Here is a 15,011-nt window from a genome sequence, read left to right as displayed (position 1 = left end):
AGAGAGAGAGAGAGAGAGAGAGAGACCAAACAAACACAGTAAAAAGGTGTTTTTTTAGAAAAAAAATAGAAAGGAACTCAGCTTTAGAAACAGAACAAAAATGTTTCTTGACTGTACGTATGGCTGGGTGACTGTACATTTTCAAAATCTCATTGCTGTTCAACTGCGGTATGTTACCTTTATTGTAAGTACACCAGGAAGGGGGTGGGGAAGATATGGAAATAGGAGATGAATGAAGAGGATTCATCAATTTATTGTTTTTTTGTTTTTCTGTGTGTTCATGTGTGTCAGTACATATGTATGTATGTGTGTACACATATCATACCATTCTTCAGGTCCTAGCCACCTTGCTTTTTGAGACAGGATTTCCTATTGGCCAAGAGCTCCTGATGTAGGCCAATGAGCTGTGGAGACTGTGTCAGCCTCCCCTACACTGGATTTACAAGACCTTAACGACCACACCCACATTTTTAAGTGGGTTCTGAGGATCAAACTCAGGTCTTCATGCTTTCCTGAGCCATCTCCAGCATTGCTTCTACCTTGGCATGTGTTAAAAATGTTCATATTAAATACTGACGGTGAAAGTAGATATGTAGCTCACAGAATCGCCAAGACCAGCTCTAGGAGATTCTGCCTAGGCAGTGTCATGCAGAACACCCTGACACCACAGGACCCGTATCTGGGCTTGGGTCAGGCTCACCTACTGTGAAAGCTGCCTTTATAGTTGCCACTCAAAAGTCAAATTTCTTTTCTTTCATAAGATTTATTTTACGTGTGTGTGTTGCCTGTGTAAGTGCACACATGCACGGGTGTGCACCAATGCATACCGTGCCTGTGGAAGCCAGAAGAGAGTATCAGATTCTCCTAGAACTGGAGCTACCGACGGTTGTGAGCCACCATGTTGGTGCTGGGAATCAAACCTAGGCCCCCTGCACGTTCTCTCAATCACTAAGTCATTTCTTCAGACCTCAGTAAGTTAAATTTCTTAAAGGCAGGGAATATGGCTCAAGAGTGGAGAGCCGGTTTAGCATGCACCATATTCTGGGGTTGATCTACAGCCCAGTAGAAGTTCATCTGCATTCTCTTCCACTGTCGGAAAGGGCTCGTTCTGGCTCCTGGTCACCACTGGTTGGTTCTCTTTCAAAGCCCAGAGCAGAAGCTTCTGACTGGCAGAACCTCTATGCCCTGGGGAAGGGAAAAGTTGGCAATTGTACTTTCTGGTATGAAAGGAAGACTGCCTCCCAGTAAAACCCATAGGAAGTGGGTATAAATACTTAGCATCTAAAAGAGGGACCGTGGCACTCTTTGTAAGAGCAAGCAGCACTCCGTTTAAGCCTTGGCTTTAATTCCCTTCTTCTGATCTAGAAATGCTTTGTGTTGTAGTAACATGGCCGAATGTTCTCTAACAGTAGACAGGAACACTGGCTGTCCACTGCCTCTGGATCTGTTCCTCTGTGTGCTCCACCAGAGTGGCTAAATACGTGCACACTGCTCTGACATGGTCTATTCCACAAACTTCGCTCTCTTCCTCGTAGCCACAAGAGGTCAAAAGAAGGGCTGGTGAGGTGGTTCAGTAGGTGGCATGCTTGTCGTTGGAGCATGAGAGCTCTGGGCTCAGCAAGAGACACTTTCTCAAAAAAGTTAATCGGGATATTAATCAAAGAAGACACTTGATTCCAACCTCTGACCTACACACACACACACACACACACACACACACACACACACACACACACACAGATGAGGAGATCCATATGTATGTGCATATATATATATATATATATATATATATATATATATATAAAATCAGCCATGTCAAATTGCTTTGGTACCCTCAGAGGGAATTGAGCAGAAAGCTAAGCTATCCACTCACTCACTTAGATGTATTTGTCCTTTGGCAAAAACCTTGCTTCAAATGAACGTTTTCCTCAATGCTTTAAATTTCACAGAACATCAAAACAGCACCTAAGTGCTTTATTTCCGTGCAGGCAATTGGCCGTCACGATTCACTTAGCTATCCATACATTATCAGACTGGTTTTTTTGTTGTTGTTGGTTTTTTTTTTTTTTTTTTAAATATAACACTTGATACATCCTAAGTGCTTTCAAGTCATTAATAAGCTATCTCCCCGTGAATCTCCAGGTCAGTATCGACTCCATCTACTTCAAGGGCAGCTATCCAGACTCGGGGTTAAGTGGCTGGTCCAAGGTTAGAGAGTGAACTGATGGTGAGCCTGGGACTGCAGGATTCAACTGAAGAAGAAAAGCCCAGCACTGCATTATTCATTGGAAAAAGGCTGGATTCAGTCAGGCCCTTTTAAAAGTCAAAGGCACCAGGAGGATTAATTGTAAGCCGGTTTGATCCCTTTTAAAATGGGGCCTAGGGTTGTGTGGGGCCAATGTTAATTACCTGCCTGTCCCAAGACTTCTAGATCAATCCAGCAGGGCACCTCAGCCACAGACAGCACAGTCACCGGACACCTTGCGCTGGGTGTTAATGTCGTCTTCACCCCTACATTCTAGCGATGACTTGTTCTTGCTGTTCCTGTTTGAGACAGGGTCTCATGGGGCCCAGGCTGGTCCCCAACTCACTATGTAGCCAAGGCTGGCTTTGAAATCTTGCCCCACCCCTCATTCCCATTTCCCACTGTTCTTGACTATTCAAAACGGTAATATTAGGGATCAATGGAAAAGGTCATCTAGGTCCAGAGTAAATAAATTTTTAACCTTAATATAAAAGATTTTCCTTTTTTTATATGTCTGTGTCACTGTGTGTGGGTATGCGCATATGAATGTAGGTGCCAAGGAGGCCAGAGGTGCCAGATCCCCAGGGAGCTGGAGTTACTGGCATTTGGGAACTGCTTGACAAGGGTGCTGGGAACTGAACTTGGGTCCTCTGCAAGAGCAATGTGTGTTTTAAACCTCTGAGCCATCTCTCTAGTCTAAACTCACTTTTAAAAATGAATTAAATAGCCAATATTCTACTTATCATTTGTAAATGTGTTAGATAGTCCATATTCTATTTGGCATAGACAGTTTAAGATATATTTAGCTAAAAGTTATTCCTCGAAATAAGGAGGGACGCCAGGCATGGAGGCTCATGGCTATAATCTCAGCTCTGAATTCTAAGGCAGAGTGATGATGATGATGATGATGATAATTTTGAAGACAGTCTGAACTATGTAGTAAGTTTGAGGCCAGCCAGGGGTATCTAGTGAGACTCTGACTCTAAAAATTACAAAAGTATGACTGCACTCTGGAAGACCCGACAAGCAGCTGAAAAAGTCAGATGCAGATATTTGCACCCAACCAATGGACAGAAGCAGCTGACCCCTGTTGTTGAATTAGAGAAGGTTGAAAGAAGCTGAGGAGAAGGGCAACCCTGTAGGAGGACCAGCAGTCTCAATTAATCTGGACCCTCAAGGTCTCTCAAACACTGGGCCACCAAACAAGCAGCATACACCAGATGATATGAGGCCCCCAACACACACACAGTAGAGGACTTCCAGGTCTGTGCTCATTCAGAGATGATGCACCTAACCCTCAAGAGACCGGAGGCCCCAGGAAGTTTAGAGGTCAGGTGGGTGGGGATGGGGACATCCACGTGGAAACAGGGGGCGGGGAGGAGGTATAGGATGTGGAGCAGTAGGAGGGTGGATGGGAGAGGGGGAAATAAAATATGGAGTGTAAAATAAACAAAAAAATTTATATAAAAAAATAAAAATTAGTGAAAGATTGTGGGACAATGGTTCCAGGAAAGCCTGGTCTACAGATCGAGTTCCAGGACAGCCAACACTGTTACACAGAGAAACCCTGTCTAGAAAAACAACAAGCAAACAAACACAACAACAACAAAACAAAAACAACCAAAAAATTGAAGAAAATAAAACCTGAAAAAGGAAGAATTCTTGAAGGGACGTCACCCAGTTGCCTAAGCCCGGTGGGCTTTTATGGGTCTTCAGGTGGACATTGGATGGAGACTGATGAAATCTTTGAGAGTGTCATTTTTCAGCACATCCTGAGATGGGCCAGTAAGGAGCCTACATACTATGTCTGCTACCTCAGCCCAGCCAGAAAGCTTCTCCTTCCTTCAGGAGTGCACTTAGTGGGGCCACATGACTACAACACACACAACCCAGCACCCGCTTGCCCTTACTGCTAAGGACAGCCAGCTCCTGAACCAGTGAACAGGGTCTACTCGGGGCGACAGCGAGGGGATGGTGTTGCTCACTGGTTCTACAGGGTAGGGATGTTGTTCAATGTTTCTACAGTGTGGGGATGGTGTTGTTCAATGTTTCTACAGTGTGGGGATGGTGTCCCTGTTCAGTTGTGTTCCTTAAGACCCCAGAGAATGTGGGGAAAGCTCTAACATGTATTGCAGTTCAACTTCCTTATGCTCCAGATTTCGTGAGAATAGCTCGTCCTGACTGGCTGCACCGTCCACACTTGCAGTCAGACCTTTCTGCACCAACCAATGCTGCTAGGCTCTTTTCGGTCTCTGGTTATTTCCCAGAGAGCACAGAACATGTAGGACAAGCAGAGATAACCCACTGTGCCACACGGATGAGTCAGATGGCTGTGAGTCAAACACACACAGATATCCAGGAGAAACCCAAATTAGTGTGTCTGTACATATGTGTGCGTGTGTGTGTGTGTGTGTGTGTGTGTGTGTGTGTGTGTGTAGGCACAAATGTGGAGGTCAAAGAATACTCTTCAGAGGTGCCACCTGGTTGAAGCTGTGCCTCTCTTGTTTCTCCCACACTGTGTGTGAGCTGTGTTCCCCAAGCTAGTTGGCCTACATAAGACCCTGTGCAGAAAAATAAAAAGAAATCATGTCAGCAGTGGTGGCATAGACTGCCAGCCTGGTTCTGTGTCTGCCCTCAGGGTGTCTTGGCTGCTGGACTTGAAGAAATGATGTGAAGCAGGGCGGATGGGGTCTAGGATCTAGGGCAGCAGGAGTGCCAGGAGGCATAGCCTTCTCAGGGATGGTTTTCAGAGAAACGGCTCTCTTTTACTGCGGAGTGGGTTCCTGGGTCAAGTGTGCATTCTTGGCTGGTACCGAGATGCTGAGAGTGCTCCATTTGCATGAAGAGGAATTCCAGTGCTTGCTGGACTTGCCCTTAGATGGAGAGAGGGGTTTAAACCTGTAATTTGGCCACCATGTTACATGACTACCTCAAGGGTGACACAAAGGTAGAGGGTTGTCCTGGCTGGTTTTGTGTATCAACTTGACACAAGCTGGAGTTATCACAGAGAAAGGAGCCTCCCTTGAAGAAATGCCTCCATGAGATCCACCTGTAAGGCATTTTCTCAGTTTAAGGAAGGAGGACCCCTTGTGGGTGGTGCCATCCCTGGGCTGGTAGTCTTGGGTTCTATAAGAAAGCAAGCTGAACAACCCAGAGGAAGTAAGCCAGTAAGTAACATCCCTCCATGGCCTCTGCACCAGCTCCTGCTTCCTGACCTGCTTGAGTTTCAGTCCTGACATCCTTTGGTGATGATCAGCAATGTGGACTGAATAAACCCTTTCCTCTGAAACTTGCTTCTTGGTCATGATGTCTGTGCAGGAATAGAAACCCTGACTAAGACAAGGGTCCTATGTTCTCTGTGCTCTGGGATACACAGACCCAGAGCAAGGAGGAAAACAGTCTTACTCCTGCCGGTCTCAGGACAAGATTTTCAGGGTTTGGGTAAGTCTTGACCTCACTCTTGTTCCGGATTGGCTCCCCGAGTCACGTGACTTTCCGGCCCCACACTACTCTTTTTTTTTTTTTTTTTTTTTTTTAAGATTTATTTATTTATTAGTCCTCAGACACTCCAGAAGAGGGCGTCAGATCTTGTTACAGATGGTTGTGAGCCACCATGTGGTTGCTGGGATTTGAACTCCAGACCTTGGGAAGAGCAGTCGGGTGCTCTTACCCACTGAGCCATCTCACCAGCCCCACACTACACCTTTAATCCCAGCACTCCAGAGGCAGAAGCTGGTGGACCTGTAGGAGATTAAAATGAACCTTGTTTTACACATGGAATTCCAGGTCAATCAGAGTTTCATGGAGAGGCCCTATGTTTTGGTTACTGTTCTCTTGCTGTGAAGAGACACCATGACTAAGCAGCAGCAGCAGCAGCAGCAGCAATAGCATCAGAGAGGCTGCTGTTCTTATGATTGAATGCTTAGTCCCCAGTTAGTAAAACTGTTTGGGAAAGATTAGGAGGGGTGACCTTATTGGAGGTGGTGTGTCAGTGGGGGCAGGCTTTAAAGCATCTCTCACGCACTCTTTCCCTCTCTTTCTCTGTCCCTCTCTCCCCCACCTCCCTCTCTCTGTCTCTGGGCTCACTGCTGTGGATTAGTATGTAAAGCTCTCAGCTCTGCCTCCAGCACCAAGCCTGTCTCCTTCCCGCCACGATGATCATGGACTAACCCTCTAAAACTGTAAGCAAGGCCCCAATAAATGCTTTTTAGTTTGTTTGTTTGTTTGTTTGTTGTTTTGTTTGTTTTGTTTTGTTTTTTTTCAAGACAGGGTTTCTCTATATAGCCCTGGTTGTCCTGGAACACACTTTGTAGACCAGGCTGGCCTCGAACTCAGAAATCCACCTGCCTCTGCCTCCCCGAGTACTGGGATCAAAGGCGTGCACCACCACGCCCGGCTCCAATAAATGCTTTCTTATAAGAGCTGCCTTGGTCAGCTCTTGGTCTCTTGGTCTCTTCATAGCAATGGAACAGTAACTAAGACACTACTGAACGTGGTCTTTTCTGGGTCATAACTCTGCAGAAACAGTTTAACTGCTGCCTCAGGCACTAATCACACTTCGTAAACTCCTTCACCTACACGGAGATTTGAGCAACTTCTGGACTCTTGTTTAACTCCTTTTATTTATGGTTTATGACCGCTGACCATAGAATGAATTTGGGAATTTAGATTGTTCTTTAAAAGAATATTGGGACTGCTACACTTGTGTTGAGGAGGTTTTCCATATAGAGATGTTGACCACCACTAAGTGAGGCAGGCACCATTGGGGCAAATGCCTCTACTAATGCACCTTCAAAGTATTCCTTAATGTGTTTTCAGCCAGAACTTCATGATAGAAGCCGAGCACACACAAAGACATTCCTGTCCACCATTTTAACCTTAAACATGTGCCCCAGGATCTTGAGCTAAGCGTGCCTACAAATAGGTCTGCTCTCTATCCTTAAATTATTCCATTTGCAGATTGAGGTTCCTGGGGGACTCCTGGGGGGGGGGCACAACTATATTAAAGATTCCACAAGGCTGACGGACAGATTACAACTTCTGTGACTGGGGAGGACTGGAATGTCGCAGGTCCAGAGCCAAATCGTCCTGGGCTACCTCTGCCCTTTAAATAGTCCTTTATTGCACGTGCATGGGTGTAACCTTACAGTCCTGAGACTATTTGGTAAAATTTTGTGATTTATGAACAGACCCCTAGCTTTTGCCAACGTAAAGGTTAAGAATGTCATCAGTTAGCACCTGAGGCTTATAACAGAGATCTTCCCATGCTGCCTTTCTGTAGCCCTTCTATCAACATTCCCACCAATGCATTTTTTTCTCATTAACTTTTTTTTTTTACATTTATTCCTTTGTGTATATGTGTGTGTTGGGGGTATATGTGTGTCGGAGGATAACCCATGGCAGTTGTTTTTCTCCACATGATTGAATTCCGGTCATCAGGCTTGTGGTAAGCACATTTATACACTGTGCCATATTGCTGATCTTCCAACGATGCATTTTATTTCATTTTAATTTTGTGTGTGTGTGTGTGTGTGTGTGTGTGTGTGTAAAATGATGATGATGATGTATGCACATGCAGAATAAAACCATTCTGTGCAGTTAGAGTCAAATTAATAACCTGACTTTTGCCAGACAGTGGTGGTGCACACCTTTAATCCCTGCACTTGGGAGGCAGAGGCAGGCAGATCCCAGAGTTCATGGCCAGCCTGGTCTAAGAGTGAGTTCCAGGCTAGCCAGGGCTACACAGAAAGATCCAGTCTCAGAGAAAGGAAAAAGAAAAAAAAGAAAAAGAAAAAGAAAAGACCTGGTTATCTTAGAACATTTAGTTGATTAAAAACAACAACAACAACAACAGTCAACAACTGATAGACTAGTCTGAACTTGATTTTCCTTTGTATGTAGGTATCCAGTAGAATATTTCATTCATCTGACAGCGTTTACTGAAACTCAACATTTCTTGTGATGTCCTTCTCTGAGGGTCAGACATTCATTTTCTTTTCTCTGGGTGAACTGTTTTGACATTTCCAAGAGGTTTCCCAGTGCAATTCAACGTTTAAAGTAACGCACGCAGAGAGACGACATATGGCCTCCTCACCCCCAGATTTATTTGAACAACTGGCTGCTGTGAGCCACAGGTCTGTGTCCACGCAGAACTGATGGGTTTGAGCCAGCCTCTACATGTTCCTGGCTCTCTGATCTTTTGGCAAGCCTGCCCAGCATCTAACAGCTCTCATTATAGAAGGTTAAAAAAATGAATAAATAAAAACTCCTTTGTTGCATCTCATTTCAAGCTCTTAGCCTGCCATGAAAACTCACTTTCTTTTGTATCATGCTCAGTAGAGACAGAATGGCAAAGCACTGTCCCCAGGGGATGATCTTTGTCCCTGTTTGACATTTGCCCACATGGTGGACTCTCAACAAATAATTCCTGATTAATGTTGATAGTTGAAATCTTTGACTAGAACTGGTTGGGCCTCCTCACTCTGACTGAAATGGGCTGACAATCTTCTCTTGCTTTTTTTTTCCCCCCTTTAAACCATTGTATCTTCTTCCTACTTCTTGCTTCCAAGGGAACCTGGTCTTCTTGTAGTATAGTCTGTAAGCCGGGACAGAAACAATCCAACCCTCCTGTCTGCCTTGCCCCAGAACTCTCCCATGGGTGGTAGAGTATCCCTAGCACCCTTGCCAGTAGTTTGGCCTGTCCACAGGAAGTAGAGGAAGTTATGAACATGATTGTTTAGTGTTACCATCCCTACCCGTCTCCTACCTCTGCTTAACCCCACCCCCACCACACACACAGTTTGAATATTGTCTTAGTTAGGGTTTTACTACTGTGAACAGATACCATGACCAAGGCAAGTCTTATAAAGGACAACATTTAACTGGGGCTGGCTTACAGGTTCAGAGGTTCAGCCCATTATCATCAAGGTAGGAGCATAGCAGCATCCAGGCAGACATGGTGCAGGCAGAGTTGAGAGTTCTACGTCTTCATCTGAAGGATGCTAATGGAAGACTTTCATACAGGCAGCTACAATGAGGGTCTGAAAGTCCACACCCACAGTGACACACCTACTCCAACAAGGCCACACCCCCTATAGTGCCACTCCCTGGCCCATGCATATACAAACCATCACACATATGAACTATCTCTCACAGGCTCATGAGTTTGAAATTTGGTTTCCCAGTTTGTGGTGTTGTTTGGGGTGGCATCTTTGAACCTCACTGGAATAAATGGGTCACTGAGGTGATAGGGTCTTAGAACTTTATAGCCCAACCTTACTTCCTGTCCTACTCTAATTCCTGGTCTGTGGAGATGTGAGCAAGCCTGTGTGTGAGCAAACCTGTGAGTGCAGCCTTCTGCACTTTAGCCTTTCCTGCCAGGGTGGATGGTGCCCTTCACCACAAGCTAAAGTCATTGCTTAAGACTGTTCTTGCTGGGCTGGCAAGATGGCTCAATGGGTAAGAGCACTGAATGCTCTTCCGATGGTCCTGAGTTCAAATCCCAGCAACCACATGGTGGCTCATAACCACCCATAATGAGATCTGATGCCCTTATCTGGTGCTATCTAAAGACAGTTACAGTGTACTTATGTATAATAATAAATAAATCTTTGGGCCAGAGCAAGCTGAGCAAGAGGAGCTGACTGGAACGAGCAGAAGTCATAAATTCAATACCCAACAATCACATGAAGGCTCACAACCATCTGTACAGCTATAGTGTACTCATATGCATAAAATAAATAAATCTTAAAAAAAAAAAGACAGTTCTTGGAAGATATCTGGTCACAGCAATAAGAAAAGTGCTTAATCACTACCTGATGTGCTATAGAACTGAAATGAAGACAGAAGTCTGGAAAACAAGGCTGGGACAGACCTGGGTTCTCAGGTGCAGATGTGGTGAACACACACAAACGCTTCACGGTAGCTCACGAGACATACTGGTTTCAACATTATTCACTCTCCAAAGATAAAAGACAGACCCAGATGGCCACTGAAGTTTGTACAGAAATTACAGAAATTATATCTGGTGATTCCTGGTTATCAAGAAGAAAGAAACTATGCCCTACCCATCCCCTACCTAGGCCATGCTGGACCATGTGAGCCCCACGCAGGCTTTCCCAGGGTTTACCCTTCTGTGCAGCCTCCCCTTGTGTTCTTTCCTGCAGCAAATCAGACAGACGGACTTCTTTCTGTAGAAGCAAAGCTTTTGTGTAGCCAAAGCCCGATTTATTTTGCTTCCTTAATGATTGCGCAAATAGATTTTTACTCTTACCACCTCCACCCCAAACCCAGCGTCTATTTTTCAATCAACAGAGATCTGGTTCCTTATTGGTTTTATATGTCTTATTAAAAAATAAATAAACTTCGGGGGAGGATGGAACTCTACTAGTAGTCCTTTCCCTGAGAATAATATCTTAAGTCTCCAGAATGGGTGGACCACAGTAAGTGTTCATTCTGTCTCCACATAAGCACATGCGTGGCACAGAGATCTACACAGGATGGAAACAGGGACCAGTCATGGCAAGAAAGAAGCCATTATCCCTGATTTCTAACATTCTGGTATTCACTTTAATGACAACTGTGAATGGCACTTGGGATGAATAGCCTCAAATAACCTCCTATGAGTTCATACCCATCTCCTAAGCAGAAAGCATTCAGAACCTACCCCACCCCTGCGCTTCCTTCCTCTCCTAGTCATTTCCAAGTTGTTTGATTAAGAGTGGTGCCATACTGTCCCCACCTCAGGCTATTTGCTTACATCCCTGCAGAGAAAAGAAAGGCTCTGTTCATGAGGAGGTAGCTGTGTGCGGCTCCCTCAGGAAGGGTGGCCCTCCTGGCCTGAAGGAAACAGGCAACCCAACCTCAGGCCCCATGCTTTACAGCACTTCTCTGTGAGGCTAGTTCTGACTGTGGGATTTACCAGGAAAAGAAGGTACCAGGGTCATGAGCAGGCTGGCCTTTTAGTCCTTCAGCTTCGTGTAAATGCTATCTTATCTTGGTCAGCATTTCCTTAGAATGCTTATTTGGTATGGAAGAAAACCAAGAAGGAAAAAAAAAATGCAGTCCTCGCTGCAACCATGAAAACTTAAGTCATGCTGAGCTTTAAAACATAGATGCCCTGGGCCCCAAGTGCATATGCCCCACCCTGGTCTCCAAGTGTCAGTTGGGAGACTAAAGAGTCATTCTTTAGAGAACCTGAAAGGCAAAACCTGGTGGCCCTGTTGGGTTCTTGGTTGGGAGAGTGTATCTGTGCTCAGCAGATTCCTGGCCTGTCCCCTCCAGAGTTCAGCAGCATAGCCAACTTGTGACAACCACAAAAGTCTCCAGACATTTCCAAAGGTCTCGTGGGGTTAGAGAAAGACAGACTGTCCCAGCAAAGTCTGAGTTTCAGAAAGATTCTGCAAGACCATGTTAGAGGTCTTATTATCTGTGGTTTAGCTGATGTTCAAGACTTGAGTAGGAACCTTGGTCCATTATTGTTATCAGGAGGACTGGTGCATTGAGCCATGTGTTCAGTCTGTAAACCTTTCTCATTTTAATACCAGATCAAAATCCGGTTAGTGAAACGCTGTGCCAATGTTTAAGCACAAGAAGTACCAGACAGTGTGATCTGACTCAAGGACAGACATAGATCAGTGGAGTAGAACTGAAGGTCAAGAAATTCATACGTCTATGGTCACATTTAATGAAAATGTCGCAGTCATTCAAATGATTTGTGCATGGGTTGGAAGAGTAGAGTGCAACCTTAGATTTTTCTCAACCTAATTTTAGTAATGGTTCTTAAACACCCTAACCTCCCTCCTAGCCCACCACCCACCAGTGGTAGTAGAAAAGAAAGGTTATTAGAAGGCAGGGGAAGGGACCTGTTTAGAAATGGTTCTTTGGAGCAAATCCCATCTGTGTTGTCAGGAAATCAGCAGTTCAGTTCACAGGTCAGCAGTGGCAGCTTTGATCCACTCTCAAACTCTTCATAGATACACCAGCGGTCCAGTTTGCCAGTGTTGGTATAGCAAACATGAATCAGCAGATTAGCAGCAGTGCATGACCTAGCAAAGACAGCCAGGCCTGCTGAATTGGCATGACTCAGCAGGAGGGATTCGGATTACCAAGAATGCCAGCAGAAGTTCTCGGCTGTGCCTCTCTCCATTAAGTGAAGATCAGCGAAGAAGCAGCGAGACCGACAAGCATTGCACAGCTAGCTCACCCAGCAAGCCAAGCCCAGCCTCCTGCACTGTCCATTGAGTCCTATTTATACTCCCTCCAAACATCATGTGTCCTCCATGGGTCCTGCTTCAGCACATGAGTCTGTCTTAGTAAAACTACAGGTGAGCCTGTACCAGCTGACATCACTCTGCCAATCGGCCAGAGTCCGGAGGAAGCAGCAAGAAGCCACAGGAACCTTATGAGACATTTTTTTGGTGCATTTTTCTCTATGGAGTCCCAACAAATGGAGCTTAGCTACACAATCTAAGGCGACCCAATACATGTATGTCATTAGCGGAGAATCCTTCATCATAAATCCTTTCACATATTTGCGTTAGCAAAACATCTTTTCACCTGTGTCTGCCCCAGCAAAACACCCTCTGACACAGCTTACATTCCAAAGAATCCAGAAGTTTCCACTCCAGTAGACATTTCAACACAGGGTTCCAGATGTGATAACTGGACAGCCAGAGGCAAAGGAGTGAGAGCGGTTGTATCACAACAAACAGAGTAAAACTCACTCAGAATCACCCAACTACAACGGAAAGAGCAAAAACTCTAAAATGCCGATAGATAGGTAAAATGTAAAATAGAGGGTAAAAATCTTTAAAACAATACATTTTACATTTGTGAATTTACTTGTATCTATGTGGGTACACGTGTATCGTGGCACACATGTGGGGGTCAGAGGACAACCTGCAGGAGCTGGTTCTCTCCTTCCACCACGTGGACCTTCCCATCATCCTTCTCAATATGAGGACCTGAGTACTCATGTGCAAAGCCTGCCACTTGTAACCCCAGCACTGGGGAGACAGAGACAGGCAGATCAGCCAAGCCTATACGGTAAGCTGAAAGCCAGTGAGAGAGCTTATCTCAAAATACACAGGGATGAGCAATGAGTGGACCTCTAGTCTCCAGATGCATAGACACACACACATGTGCACATGTACACGCTTGTCCATATGAGGATGCATGCACATATGGAGGCTTACAACACACACACACACACACACACACACACACACACACACACACACACACAAGCCAGGATGTAGATTTAATTCTGATGATGCAAAAAGAAATGATTGGTCTTCCCTGTAGTTCAGTTCCAAAGATATTAAGGTCTTGAGACACTGGCTATGTACACATTCTCTGTCCCCACAGCTGAGGTTAAGCACACAGGACAAGTCAGAATGCCATCTGTGGCCCTACCGGAGTCTCCTTAGACAGCGGGCTCTTGGGGCAGAATTCTCAGACCAGCAGCTTTGCCCTCACCTGGAAACAGTCCACAGATCCAAAGACGGGGACTTTCTAGAGGTGGGTAGAGACACCTCGGTTTCATCGAATCCTCCGAGAGATACGGAGACACAAAGACATCTAAGAGCCCCTCACCTACAGACCACATCTGTCTGTCTACCAATGTGTTTGCAGCATCAGGAATGGCATCTAGCATGAGTCAAAAAACAGGGATGAAGAGTGAATGAGGCGAGCAAACCTTCAGTGAATGATTGAGCACTGGATCACTTGTATCTTCCCAAGTTGCTTTTCTTCAAAGGTTCCTTTCCTTCAAGATTGTAGAGTTTAGAGTGGGAGGCTGTAGTTTCCAGAGTCAGGGAAAGTTGGATCCTGTTAAATATCAGAGGAAGCTTTGTGAAGAAGAAAGCATCATATTTTAGGGCAAGCCAAACCGGCAGAAGGGCGTAATCATTATTTGTAGGAGAATTAATGTAAGGGCTGAGAGCATACTTCAGTGGTAGACCACTTGCCTTGATGTGCAAGGCCAAGGAATTAATTGCCAGTATCTCAAAAGTGTAAGAATATATGTGTTCCAAGTTGACATCAAGACAACATTTCTGAGCCGGGTGTGGTGGTGCACACCTTTGGCCCCAGCACTGGGGGGAGGCAAAGAGAGCCAGATCTCAGAGTTTGAGGTCAGTCTGGTCTTCAGAGAGGGTTCCAGAACATCCAGAGCCTCACAAAGAAACCCTATCTCAATCTCTCTTCACAAAAGACTACATATCTGTAGAGAAAACGTTCTTCTCCTTGGGTTTAATTCTCTGGACATTACCCATACCTAAGCAGAATAAAATCACTCTTCAGACTACAACGAATCTTTAAAGAACACACTTATGGAAATCAATTATTTTTTCTAATGTTCTGAAATAATAAAATTCAGGAAACAAAGGGAAGAAAATCAGCACAAGGCCGATATTTTCTTTATGTTCTGCATAATAGTTTTAAGTTCTAATGAGGAGCAAAGTGAATATAGTTTTAAGTTCTAATGAGGAGCAAAGTGAAAGACGGAGCCAAGCTCACAGTTCTAGAATTCTGAACGGGTGTGAGTTCAACACTTTTCTCCTTTGGTAAAGGTACAAATTGAGATGCTTCTTTGATAATTGTCCCGCGCTACCTTCTCGCCAGCAAGAAATGACGCGGCACACAAACAGGATCCTTCTACAGCAACGCTTTAATGCTCTTGAGAGGGAGAGCATAAGCTTCCAACAGGCAAAGGGCGAAGAGAAGAGAGGGGAGAAGAGAAGAGAGAGAAGAGAAAGGGGAAAAA

The sequence above is a fragment of the Mus pahari genome, chromosome 16 (genome assembly GCF_900095145.1).
Source record: "Mus pahari chromosome 16, PAHARI_EIJ_v1.1, whole genome shotgun sequence".
NCBI classification, from domain to species: Eukaryota; Metazoa; Chordata; class Mammalia; order Rodentia; family Muridae; genus Mus; species Mus pahari.
The sequence above is the reverse complement of the archived record's forward strand: the minus strand, read 5'-3'. Positions refer to the sequence as shown.